We start from the raw sequence: 14,607 nt of genomic DNA on the forward strand, positions 1-14,607 counted from the left end.
TATATATATATATATATATATATATATATATATATATACACACACACACATGTATACATGTACATGTTACCTATATACTGTAGACATTCCCATAAGGTGCTTTTCAAAATTAAAATATATTTCCAATGGTATATATATTATTTATGTAGGATTATATAGTTTATTGATCATTATCCTGCTATTCTATTTTTTATTACTATATAGCACACCACACTGAATATCTCCATAGTAAAACCTTTGTGCATATTCACAATTATTTTCTTGTAATAAATTCCTAGTACTAGAGTTATATCTATATCAAAGAGTAGGTTTCTAAAAAGCTTTTGATACATATTTCCAAAAAGCTCTCCAGAAAGTTGTTTTAACTCTCCTGCCAATAGTACATAGGAATGGTTAGTTCTTGTCAACTGCACCCTCTCTGGTTATTAGAAAACATCTTTGCCAAATTGGTACATGAAAATGGATATCTGGTTGTTTCTCTCAGCATATATTTTTCCTCCTCTCTTTCCTTCCCTCCATCCTTTCCTTCTTCCACTCATTTCCTCCCTTTTTTCCTTCCTTCTCTTTTTCCCTCTCTCTATTCTTTCCTTCCTTCCAAGTTGAAAAATTTTATCTGTGCAACCAGTTTATTGAGCAAATAGCTCCAATAGGGTAAAGTAAAAGCAATTTTATTCATTTCTCTACTGTCCATTCAAACCACTGCAGACACATTCTTCTAGGAACCTTGGAAGACTCCCCTAGCAGCTTGTACAACTTTTCAGATAGTCCTTCTGTCACTTCTTGTTCCAATAACAGTTTCATAGAACAAATCAAAATATCCAGCCCAGTGTCATACATAACTCTATACTCCTTTCTACTTTAAAACTTCATCTCCCCCATTTTGGAATTGCTCTAGGCTGGAAGTCTTCAATAAGGGGAAGGGAGTGGTTGGTTTCCCAACTTATACAAATTAATGGGTTAATTAAAAGTAGAGTTTTTAGTAAAAAGAGAAGCTTAAAAAAAAACTTTTGAAGAAGTGAAAAAGTAGTCTCTCTAAGCTCACTTTCCACACAACTCTAGAGAAGTCGGACATGACCTGAGTACTAATTCTTTGGTGTCCTCAGAGATGCACTGCTGCACTCCTTTCATATGGACAGTGCCACATCATTATCTGGCCTCTTATGTACTCCAGCTCCCTCTGTATCCAGAACCTCTTCGTGCTGAGGTTGTCCAGTTTCTGGCAAGATACCTACTTGGATGGATCTTTTACAAAAACACCTCCTGCTTCTCTTGTATTTATTTAACACATAGACGTACGCCACCATTACTAGAAGAAACTAGTTCCTGATATAAGTCTTTTCACTCTGTGAGCTCTGGACACAGCTCTCCAGCTCTAGTCTCAGACAACATAAATCCAGTCCTTATGTTACTGCAGACTTAGGGGATCCTATGTAATGCTTTCTGAGAGATTCCTTCAAAGGCCCTCCCAAATGGTTGGAGGTGAGGGAAAAGACTGGAAAAAAGGAGGTGGGAGGTGGGGGTGGGGAGAAGAAGCACAGTACAGTAACAACTCTTTCTAACCAGACTTTTAAGGTTCTTTTTTTTTTTTTTTTTTTTTACAGCTTGGAAGTGGGTGATCATATGAACTGGCAGAATAGATTTTATAATATTCAGAATGACTAGCATTGTTTTGGAATCTGATGATCCTTGGTACCTGCTTTTTCACTCATTCAACTTTAATATTTTGTTATATGCCTATCTTTTTTGGCCATTTGGATTTTTCTCTTGTGGATTGCCTATTTTTTATCCTTAGTCCATATTTCTACAGAGATTTTCTAGTTTGTAAGAGTTCTCTCATACAAAAGATATTGTCTATATGTTGCAAATAGATACTATACTATTATATAAGTTATAAATAAAAGAAAAATTTTGCTAATTATTCAGCCATTTCTGATTAATGGTTTTGCACACAAAATTTAAAGAAGATGCCATTCAGAGCAAGATTTAAAGAAAGATATATAACAGTTTTTCTCAATTTTCAACTGAAAGTATCCTAATTTATTCATCCAGTTGTAGATTTTTTGTTCTACTTAAAAAGTATCTCTTCCTCTCATATACATATTAGGTATCAAAAACTTGTCCAAAGTCGTCTTAGGTTGACAACTTTCTTCCCTGTCAGCATTAATGTGCTGACATTAATTAGAGGCCATGTGTTGGCCTCTAATTGCTGTTATAAAGAAGCCTTATCTTTAGGCTTCTTAAACTAATCTGAGGGATTTATATATCCTGTACCTGCTTTGCACATGAGGGAACTACTTTCTCTGCAAGAAGCTTTTCTATGCTCCAAGTGGTCCCTCTCAATCAGAAAAAGAGTTTTTTTTTTTTTTTTTTGGGATATTTATGGATATGTGTGTAGCAGCAGGAAGAACTTTTATTCTTCTCAATCAGGAGATGACTTTTACATTACCTACACATCTCTTCCCAACCTGGAATTTTTTTCTTTAAATACTTAAATCTATATACAACAGACTGTTTCTATATGAGATATTCAACAGTTATGTTAGAAGGCAAATGATGCAGAAGGGAATATTCAAGAGCTTACCTTGCAGAATGTAGACCTTTTCTAGCTATTCATTGTTCATGTTGGGGAAGAATGAATGAAGGGGAAGAAAAGAGAAGGCATGTACATAAAGCCAGGCCTCAAGGTTAGAAACCAGTCTAGTTCCCTGTTTTTTCATTTTAGCTCTCTATCCATGATTTGGAGTTTTTCTAGAACTGTACTTCACTTAGATTTTTTCTAAAAACTCCTATTTATTTCCAATGCCACCTACCTGTGGCAGGTCCTTAGTGACTGACTAAATGGTAAGGACTGACCTTTGCATGACTTTAGACTTATACACATCAAGGGAGTAAAAAGAATACTGGCAGGTTAGCAAGGAAAGTGGATGACAACAATACTGAAGGATCCAGGTGAGGAAAAACTGAGGCCAAACCACAGAGAGAAGACTGAAGATTTCATTTACATTTTGCTCTCAAGTTTTATTAACCAGGAAGAAGTTATTAAATTGTACATGGTTTACCTAGTATTTCTTTAAATCAGCTCAGTGGAGGCGGTAACAGAATAGTAATTAAGAGTAAGAACATTGAAATCAGGCAGATAGGTATTCCACCTCTGGCTTTGTGAAGTCTTAGTTTTATACTTGGGGCAAGTAAACTCTAAGTCACAGTTTATTTGTAAATTAGCTATAATAATAGTACCTAGCTTACAGCATTGTTGCAAGGACTAAACGAGTGCTTAGTAAGGTTTCCAGACAAAGTAATTTAAATCACACAAACAAACACATACCCTACACCTCTAGGTATGCTCAATCAAATTCATACAACCAGGAAATTCCATAAGAAAAGAACTTGCCAACCAGCTCCCAGAAGAGTACAGGTGGACCTGAGGCAATCTAGGGTTTCTTTTTAAAAGAGTCTCTTACGGGGGCCTGGGTGGCTCAGTTGGTTAAGCGTCCGACTTCCGCTCAGGTCACGATCTCGCGGTATGTGAGTTCGAGCCTGGCGTCGGGCTCTGTGCTGACTGCTCAGAGCCTGGATCCTGTTTCAGATTCTGTGTCTCCCTCTCTCTCTGACCCTCCCCCGTTCATGTTCTGTCTCTCTCTGTCTCAAAAATAAATAAACGTTAAAAAAAAAAATTAAAAATAAATAAATAAATAAATAAAAGAGTCTCTTACTCTAGTAATAACTCACTGAAAGAATGCTGTTAACTAGCATTTGCATTCTCTAAGTAAGTGATACTTTATCTTCGTGATGACCTGCTTCCTGAATCATCAACTATTTAATCCTGTCCATTTAGTTTTAGTGTAAAGAGAATTATGTTGTATTTTAAGATGTCTTTCTAAATTTGTAACCCAAATAAAGTATTTTGGGTTATCATCTGTAAAAACAAATTCCTTCATTGAATAGAACAACCTATTCCATGACCAGGTCAAGACTTACATAGACCAACTGTCTAGAAATCTTGCTAGGATAAGAAAAATGTAACTCTTTGTTATTGACAAACTGAGTAATTTTTAGCAATGATGACTCATACTTTCTATTAACTGGAAAATATTTCCATTTGATTGGATTTGACAGACATTTATAGACCACTCATGATGAATCATCCCAGTTCTCAAGGATCTCACAATGTCATGGGAGAAACAGGCAGGTCATTTAGAATTTCCAAACAGTGTTATCAGTGCTATGAGGGAGACAATGTATTAGAAATCTCTTGACTTTTGTAATTTTTGTAATAAAGATAATCTGGTAAGTCTTCAAATTTTAAAGTGTTTTTGAAGAAAACCTTATTTATGTTTAACTCATTCCATTTTACAGTTTGTGATTATTTCAGGGCCACTAGATTAGATAAATGACAGGTAACCCACAGCAGAGGTACAGTATGGGTTCACCGCCATGACTCCCATAAACTCCCCTGCAGCAAAGTCCTGGGAGGACTGTGGGCATGGGACACTGGCATCTGTCTCCCAGAGTCAGGATGGTACTGGGCACCTGAGCAAGTCAGTGGTGTGTGAAGAAGGAGCTGCCATGGCATTATACCCAGGCTATGCTGGTGCCTCTGCCTCTGGGGGATGACCAGTGTGCCCCTGGCCCTCCACCTCCTCTGTAAGAATACCCACAACATCAAGATGTTGCTGCTTATCTTCAGTATAACTCCCCTGCCAGACTGTAGAATTCCAGAGGGCAGTGACCTAGTCTTGTTTGTCTACAGATCCCCAGCGCCTGGCATGCCACCTGGTGCACAGTGAACACTCGGTAAATGTTTGTTGAAAGAAGAATGAACAAATGTTAGGCAAAGTGTATAATCTAGGGGTTGTAATCAACTCCAAGCTAATTCCTAGTCAATTCCTAGCAGTGGCTTATGGCCATATTAAACCTTGCATTAGAATGATTTATGATGCCTGGTTTAACACAATGACAATAACATACTCAATGAAGTAATAAATGAATTGTGTTTTAGGCATGGCCAATTGTTAAACTAGGAATTAATTTAATTCAGAATTTCTGTTTTAATCATTACTACTATCACGTGGAAATATTTGAGGAGCTCAGCTTCATGCTACAGGATCCAAACACTTAAAATTCAAGAAGCTTTTATTTACTAAAGGCCTTTAATTGAGAAACAGCCTCTTTTTCAGTGAGACATTTAGCTTTAGTAAATGTGGTTTGTGAATTTATTCCCTGTTTTTAATTGCTGTAGATATTTGCTCAACATCTGGTTTTATAGCCATTTAAATAAAGAGGTTTTGCCATAATAAAATGTGTATGTTTGTTTTGAGTGGGTAACATCAGTTTTTACAGGACTGTATCATGTACAATGCAATTAAAGCCTTCAATAGCAACTGGCTTTCAAAATGTATAGAAAGTTATAACCCCAAAAGACATTTGCTGCAGAAAGATGTGAGTAGACAGAAGTATATGAATTGAAAGAAATCAAAATTATTTTCTCCTTGGAACCCTGATGGTATTTCTCTTCTATCATTTGCAAACTGTCAAGTTAAATTTATAGAGTCAAATCCCCAAACCATATCCTCCTCCTCCCTCATCTCACCTTTTCTCTTGCCCTTAATCTGTTCCAGTCTCATCCCTATACCAGGTGAAGATAGTGTAGTCACAGACATACTTGATAATAGTGACTAGGAAAGTGGAAAATTGTATTATTTTTTATTTCTGGTAACTTAGCTGAGGATGCACTGGTAAACTTAAAAAATAATTGAGTGGTATATTTTAGATGATCTTTAGATATTGAAATATATGCATATATGTACATATATGCATACATAATTGTCCACTTTTATAGACACACTGAAAATCATTTCCAGACATCCTCCATTCTGCCACCACTTTTTGGGCTCACCACCTCCTACTGGTATTTAAGATTCCTTCTACAGCTTCCCGCGATCTTACCTAAGAGAGCACACACGTCAGCAGTAAACTCACGTGGTCAGATTCCCATGAAACGCAACTAGGGCTCTGTCAGTAAGACTCTCAATATTTAACTGTTTGAACAAAATTCCTAGAAGTGACCAAAGTGCTAGTCCCAACACTAGCTAGTTCAAATGAAACATCTTGAGAGAAGCGTTATGTTAGAGAAGGGAATGGTGAGACCCAGACAGAAAAGAGCAGAACATTCCAAACAGAAGAACACATTTTAGAGATGTTGCTTAGTTTCTATTTGCATTCCCCTTTATCCGTCCTTAAAGTACCAGGAAGGGGTTCCGGGGATTATGTGTAAAGCAGTTTAAAAGTATCCTGAGGGTAGGGTTCTGATGGGTGATCTCAAGAATCTTTTCCCCTTAATAGTCTCCATGCCTATGAGAAAACATGGTTGACTGGTACCATTAATTGAGAAAAGAGGAACACCAAGTTTGGCTACACTGTGCTTTTTTCTTTTTTTTAAGTGGTTTTATTAATCCCCTAACATCCAAACGGTATTTTAATCATAGCTTCTCCAGAGCTCCATGTATTGTTTCCTTTAGCTTATGCTGCCTTCAGCCTTGTTCCTGAAATTTATGCTATTGTCAGAAATCCTAGATTAAAAATCTAGTATGGCTAGATACACTTAACTCTCTTTCTCTCTAGGTGTTCAACAGCCTTATCAAGGGTCCATCTCTATATGGTGATCTGTGTCTGTGTAGATGTGTGTGTGTGTGCGCGCACACACACACATACACACACACACACACAGCAGGCACCGACTTTGGTGCCACTTTGCATCATCACCCCTATTAGGATTATCAGAGTATTGGAGTTGTGGGTAAAAGAAGATCTATTTCTTTTCCAAAGGGTGAGAAAAATGGGAGGGTGTCACGAAGAGGGAAAAGAGAGAAAATAAAGTGTGTGTGTGTGTGTGTGTGTGTGTGTGTGTGTGTGTGTGTGTGTGTGTGTGTGTGTGTTTTGGGTAGGGGGAGGGAGAAAAAGAGTGGGGGAATATGAGTGAGTGTGGAGGGAGGAGGGGAAATGAAAGGATATTATATATTTTTTTGTATCTGTCATTTCCCTGCTATCTCCCATATGACTTCTTAATCCATCAGAATGCTGGGAAGATAATGTTTTGGGCGAAATAACATGAGAGAGAGGATAGACTCCCAAGGACCAATATCTTTATTGCTCGGAGGATAAACGGATTATGTCAGCCATTTTCTGTTGCTGACAGCTTTTCTTATTAACCGATTTTATTTTTTAATCTTCCAGGGAAGAAATATGGTTTTATGTCACAATAAAACGCCGGTCACATCTAATTCTGCCCTCAAACAAACAGATTTCTGAAAGCCTTGCAGAGAAATTTGAAATAACTTTAAAGAGGGGGTTTTTGGATAAAGTCTTTATCCAGGGGCTTGTTCAACTGCAGTGTAAAAGGTTTAGAGAGAGAGAAGAGGAGAGGGAGAGAGGATAGAGGGAGGGAGAAGGGAAGAGGGAGAGAGGAAAAAGAAGGAGAAAGGAAGACCTATACAGCTGGTTTGCTTGGTGATCTCTCTTCAGACACACTGGAGCATGGTCAGGAAAATGCAGTCTGGATGAAAGGGGCTTGGGAAGGTGAGCAGAGGGACGGCAGGGCTCCTCAGGGCTTTGGGGGAGGAAGCTGCTGATGCATACCCCTCTGAAACAGACACTTGTTCCCCAGTTTTTCTGGAACTGTTAGTAGTTGATGGCATGTCTTTCAAGAATTATAAACAAATCAATGTGAGTTCTGTAAGGCATTTGGAGCTCACAGGCAATTCTAGTCTTTTTTCCATGATTCCTTTGCCAGGAGATTTCAACCTGCCTGAGGATTTAGGTCTTGTGTTCCCCCCACCCCCCCGCCCCAGAAAATCTTCTGTCAAACACCCCAGACAGCTCTGGCCTTTGCTTCCTTCTGTAGGCCCACAGCAAGCACATAACCATCACTAATATAAAAAAACGCTCGTTTCTTCTCTTCTGTGTGGCACAAAGCAATTTAGCCAGACAGGCCCCCTGCCCACCAGGGGCTTAGCTCAGAAAACATCCTTAATTTGTGCCTCTAGCTTTGTTCAGCACCCTGCTCACTGCAGACCCAGTACCTTGATTGATAATGATGGCCGAGTCTTATATCGTGCCCTGCCGGCAAGTTTTGGTGATTTAAAGCACTTTAAGAATCTGTTAAAAATAAATCGCTTGGATTTTCTAAGGTGTTGTTTTGTATAAGAGAAACTCGCTTTTCAAAAAAGCATTCTGAAAGTCTGGGAACTTAAAATTTGTCCTAAGGCAAGTCAGCCAAGCTAAGCACCTCCAGCCAGCTGTGAGAGAAGGGGAGCTTCTGAGGAATGGATGGAGCCCAACATCTCCATACCTGAGGGCAAAGAGTGGATTTTCCTGCCTCATTTCCTTACCTGAAGAGACAGAGAACTGGTAGAAATGGAGAGAGAAAGGTCACTTGAAGTCTGCATTCTCTGCTGCAATGACTCTGCCAGGACTGAAGCCGAAACATGAGCAGTCTCAAGGCATGAGCCGCTTTGATCTGAAACAAGCCTGAACTGCCAGGGAGGGCTGTTGACTCTGAGCTGTGATTTTCAAAAATATTTTTAAATGCACAGGTCTTCAGTGAATAGTTTTTTGGCTTTGACATCCGTATTATGTCTGTGTGACCAGTACTCCAGGCAACACTTAGAACATCGCTCTCAACCCTGAGCTAAATGAACGGCGCCCCCTAGGTATGGTGAAGAGATGGTGCTGCACGGGCAGTGAGCACATTGTTGGCACAGTAATAATAACTCTCCTGGTTTTCAGTTCTCTAGGCACTTTCACATATATTATTTTAGCGTATCTCCCCGGACAATGAAGATAATGGCATCATCAAATAACAGCAACAACAATCACAAACACTGATATACGTTCATTGGTGTCCAGCAAACATATCACTGCATGTAATCTTTTCCGCAACCCTTTAAAATTGGTACTATTTTATTTATTTTTAAAAGTTTATTTATTTATTTTTGAGACAGTGTGTGCACTAGCAGGGGAGGGGCAGAGAGAGAGGGAGAGAGAATCCCAAGGAGGCTCTGTGCTTATCAGCACATAGCCCAATCTCACAAACCATGAGATCATGACCTGAGCAGAAGCCAAGAATTGGATGCTTAAATGACTTAACTGACTGAGCCACCCAGGCACCCCTATTGTATTTTTTTTTTAATTTTTTTAAGTTGGTACTACTCTATAGAAACAGAAGCAAAGAGAAGTTAAGTAACTTGTCCACTATCAGACAAGTCAGTATTAAAGCCTGAGAATCTGCCTCTAGATACTGTGCTTTTAATGAAATACATGAGGTATGATATATGAGACAGATGACATATTAATAAAAGTCAGATAGCCAACTCACTAGTGGATCTGGATCCCACACTAGGCTTTGTAAACCTGCCTCAACCTACCCCTTCATCCTCACTCTCACTCTCTGCCCCACCTGGTACACTTTCCATTCTGTGCCTCTGCTGCACAGAGCTGTTGGTCTCTGAGTTTGCTGTCACCTTTCAGGCTTCTGTACCTTTGAACATGTTCTTTTCTCATCTCCTATGGGGCATACCTTGCTCATTCTTCAAGTCTCTGCTCCATTAACACCTGCTCAGTGAATCTCCTGGAACCTCCTGTGGGGTTTGATCCCTTCTGGGTATCTTTAATACCCCACTCAATCCACTGGCCATGACTTTGTCTTTCGCAAGAGAATTATGAGTGCCTCAAGGGTGGACATTGTGCTTTTGCTTCTATTTCTGGTACCTAGTACTGTGCTTGATAAAATGCCTAGTGAAGTGGTTTTCGCTAAACTGTTTTAATTAAAACACATCTTCATTTTTAAAGGGGAAAAAGTGCTTATGCCTTATCACTTGAAATTCCTGGCTGTGAGAAACCTGCACCAGATGGTGGTGATATGCCTAATTCAGGATTTCTTTTTTTGAGAGATAAATGGTGTCTTTTCAAAAATTTTTAGATTTTTTGAAAAGTTTGTTAAAATTCCAGATGAGAAGTTACCAAAAAATATCTCAATGCAAGATGGTTTTTATTTACAATTCTTTTTAAAAAAATTTTAACATTTATTTATTTTTGAGAGAGAGAGAGAGAGACAGAATATGAGAGGGGGAGAGCAGAGAGAGAGGGAGACACAGAATCAGAAGCAGGATCCAGGCTTTGAGCTGTCAGCACAGAGCCTGATGCAGGGCTCAGACTCACAGACCATGAGATCATGACCTGAGCTGAAGTCATGCGCTCAACCGACTGAGCCACCCAGGCACCCTTTGTTTACAATTCTATAACAAAAAGAATATGTTTACACCTGTTTGACATCATTAAGGACCCAATCTCCTGCCAATGAGCCTTAACCAGACTTTGCATTGTGTGGTTAGAAACCTTTCTACAATGCTCCATGCCATTATCCTTTTCTTCGTCACTTTCATGTGAGCATCTCTGGAGCACTTTTACAATGTACTTTAACTCAGGATTTCATAACTGATATCCCACATGCACTGTTCTACAGGACATTAATAGGTGTGTGAGAGAGAGATTGAGAGAGAGAGGAAGGGAGGGAGGGAGATTGGGGGGAGGACGGTGGAATGCATCCAAGGACAAACAAGTGTGAAAATGCTGTTTAAATGGTTTCTTGAAAGCAGTACTTTACAGAGCCACCATTATGCATTGTTTCCCATATTTTTTTAAATATTTTATTTTTATTAGGATGTTTATTTATTTTGAGAGAGAGTGAGAGACAGAGAGAGACAGAGATACACGGCACCAGTGAGTAGGAGCAGGGCAGAGGAAGAGAGAGAATCCTAATCAGGTTCATGCTCAATGCCGAGCCTGATGTGGAGCTCCATCTCAAGACCACAATATCATGACCTGAGCCAATATCAAGAGTCAGATGTTCAAACTACTGAGCCACCCAGGCACCCTGCATTGTCTTCCATATTTATTCATTTGTTAAAATAGGGAACCCATTCTGGGGATGTTCCAAATGACATCTCTTATAATACTGTGCCTGTCCTTAGTTTGGTAACCATTCTTCAATTCTTAAGCATAAACATACATGCTTGACTCATTTTCCACCTCAAAGCGCATCCCTAATTGTTGCTTTTCTATAGAAAACAATGTTGACCACAACCTCCATTGGGTTATACAGTCTCTAAGGACTGGAAAGTTTCAGACTTGATTATAAGTGACAGTGTAAACTAGGGACTCTCATCAACAATTGACTGGCAGTGGTGGAGGCTGGGTCCTGATGCTGACCTCCAAAGGGCATTTGCTATAGAGTCCATGGTCAGAGACTGACTTGACAGAGTCTATGATGCCATACCATGGGGTCATGCAGAAGCCAAAAGTCCAGGGCCACGATAGTCAGGTGAGTTTGGTGTGAATCTTTGATGCAGTTGGAACTGGGAGAACTATTTGGGCTTTTTCCAAAGGCTGATATGCAGATGGTTATCACTACATTCTTTTGCATGGGCACCTCTAACTCAACAGTCTATGAAATGCATTGAAAACTTTAGTTGTGTCATTGTTCAAAATGGGGACTATCAGGATAACTACTATTTCACAGGGCTGTTGAGATGACTGAGATAATGTCTTAAAAGCACATACAGAGGGCTGGGCATATAATAAATCTCTCTCTATATATATACATTTATTAAAAGCCACAATAATAATAGTTATAACAAAGCTTGTACACTGCATTATTTCAGTCATGCTGCCTTTTGCCACTTTGCAGTTCTTGGCACACAGTAAGAATTTAGTAAATATCTTTTTGAATACAAGACTTCTAGCTTACATGTCTTCCAACTTCACTGACCAGTTTGTCTCTATACTTACAATCACAGGTTTTCTGTCTATTTCTTATTTATCTCCTGGGATCTTAATGCACCATTGTATTAGTTTCCTAGGACTATTATAACAAAGTATCACAAACTGGATGGCTTAAAACAAGAGGAATTTATTCTCTCATAGTTTTAGAGACTAAAAGTCCAAAATCAAGGTGTTGGGCAGGGCCATACTTCCTCTAAAACCCATGGAGGGATTCTTCCTTGCCTCTTCCTGGTTTCTGACAATGGCTGTTGATCTTTACCTTTTTTTTTTTTTTTTTTTTGGCTGGTGGCTGCATCTCACCAGTCTGCCTCTTTTGTCACATGGCCTTCTCCCTGTGTATCTTTACATGGTGGTTTCCTCTTCTTATAAAAACAGCACTCAGATTAAAGCCCACCAGAATGACCTCATCTTAACTTGATTACATCTGTAAAGACCCTATTTCCAAATAAGGCCACATTCACAGTGCTGGGTGTTAGGACTTGAACATAGCTTTTGGGAGGATGCACATAAACCTATAACCATCACTGTCCCTAGACTTTTTAAGTAAAATGATAAATCTTTCAAAGGTTTAAGCCATTGTTAGTTAGGTCTTCTATTTCCAGCAGCAAATGCATCTGAAGTGATATAACCTGGGAAAGACTAGAGTCACAAGAGCCTTCTTGGGACTGGGTCCAAACTACCACAGGATTAGGATTAACCAGGCATGAGACATATGCCCCCTCCCCACCCCTCACCCCCACCCCCCGCCATCACTGGGACAGGAAGCAGGGGGTTGTTGGAGGCAAAGTACTGAGACTGATTCACCAGAACCACATATGAGGGAAGGCAGGGAAGGACAGTTCTCCAAAGGTAAGGTAGGGAAGAGAGTGTAACGACCTGAAGAAAGAGGAAAGGATGTGTAGCAAATCAAAACAATACATACCTACTCTGCAAATTAAGTGTTTAGCTGTGGTGCTGCCTCTTGATGGAATGTTATTCAGCCCAAAAAAAGTGTGTTTATGCACATCTCTGTAATAACATGTAGAAATGTTTATAATAATGCTAATAGAAAAGTGTATACAAGATTGTTTTTCAAATTTTCTTGAATAAAGATGCTACTTCAATCAGGAAAGTTTCAAAACATGAGATAAAAGTAGAGGAGTCAATCTTGTGGTAGCTGTTGTAAGAAGTAAATACGTTGTTTGTATTGGCATAACACTGGATGATTTGTTTAGAACAAAGAATTGATGGCAAGGTTTATGCAAAGCTAAACTTCAAGTGAGACAGTTGGCATGTGAAAAGGAACTTAATGAAGAGGTGTCAAGAGCAAGAGTTTTGACTGGCACAAAACGTTTAAAGATAATATGGTACTTCTTGGAAGCTGGTGGATTAAAAACAGCTTCCTGGCTATTATAACAGAAAAACAATAGCATAGTCTAATAAAAGAAAGTCCGTATCCTCTCAGTGTAGGCTTAGGAAACAATGAACAAATCTAAGTAAATGCAGTGGCCCTGATTCAATTAAGCAATTCTGCAACACCACCTAAAGAAGCTACCTGAAGAAGCTACTAGAGAGGATCAACTCCTGATGGACGTTTGAACGAGTTGGAAAATTTAAAAGAAAAAAAGTAATGATTGCCAAAAATGAAACAAGTTGCAAAACAAAAGAACTGCAAAAAAAAACTGTAGAAATACTGTTCCACAAAAAAAAAAAAAAAAAAAAAAAAAAAGTGTCACAGGAAGCTAAGAGCAAAATCAAGTACAGAAGCCCAGAAACTCAAGGATATCTAAATATCCCCTGAAAAAAGGTGGAAAACCATGTAAATAGAAGAAATTAATAAATAAAAGGGGCACTAAACAGGAGAGACCATCCTGAAACAACAGATTCATTACATGAAATGCCATCATGCAAATCACAAAGGTCCAGACAGTTCCATTTAAGAAGAGTCCTCTAAGAAAGACCCCTCTTTCTTTGAAAGAAAGACAAATAACCAAGACAGAAAATGAAAGAAATGACAAGGTGACTTGTATTTTTATTCTGAGAACTGACATTTAAAGGTGTTGGAATAAGCGTGGCTTGATTACTTCAATTCTCAGATTTTGAAGAAGAAAAGGACTTCGAAATAGTGTGTGTGTGTGTGTGTGCACGCGCTCGTGCAGGTACATGCACATGGTTTGAAAAATCTGTATAGAGCAAGATGTAGAATTATTGAACTGTAGTTATCTCTCCACTTACCCATTTCATGTCTCTTTTTGAGGGCTGAAGAATAGTACTTCACATGTAAGCCCCAAATAAAAGTGGAGGTTTGTCCTTTTGCCCATATTTAGAAAGAAAAGTGGTTTGTGTGACTGTGCTAGGTGTGTGGGGGTCAGGGAAGGTATTTGGGAGATGGTTCTGGGAGACTTCCTGCTTGTATTATTGTCCTAACAGATCACAGACTGGGTGGCTTAAACAGCAGAAATGTATTCTCTCACACTTCTGGAGGCCGGATATCTGAAATCAAGGTGCCAGCAGGGCCATGTTCTTTCCAAATGCTCTGGGGACAAGTCCTTCCTTTCCTCTTCCTTTCCAGTCATTGGACTGGGGTCCACCAAATCCAGTATGATTTTATCTTAACTTGATTAAATCTGCAAATACCCTATTTCCAAATAATATTACATTCACAGGTTTGGGGTGGGAGCATCATTTAATCCAGTACACTGCTATTGAGATATTTTAGAAGAATCTGAATTCTACCAACATGGAAGCAGCACCAGTGATACTCCATGCCCCCTGGTGGAGGTGGGGCAA

This window comes from Puma concolor, chromosome C2 (genome assembly GCF_028749965.1).
Source record: "Puma concolor isolate L17-30 chromosome C2, mPumCon1.1.hap2, whole genome shotgun sequence".
NCBI lineage: Eukaryota > Metazoa > Chordata > Mammalia > Carnivora > Felidae > Puma > Puma concolor.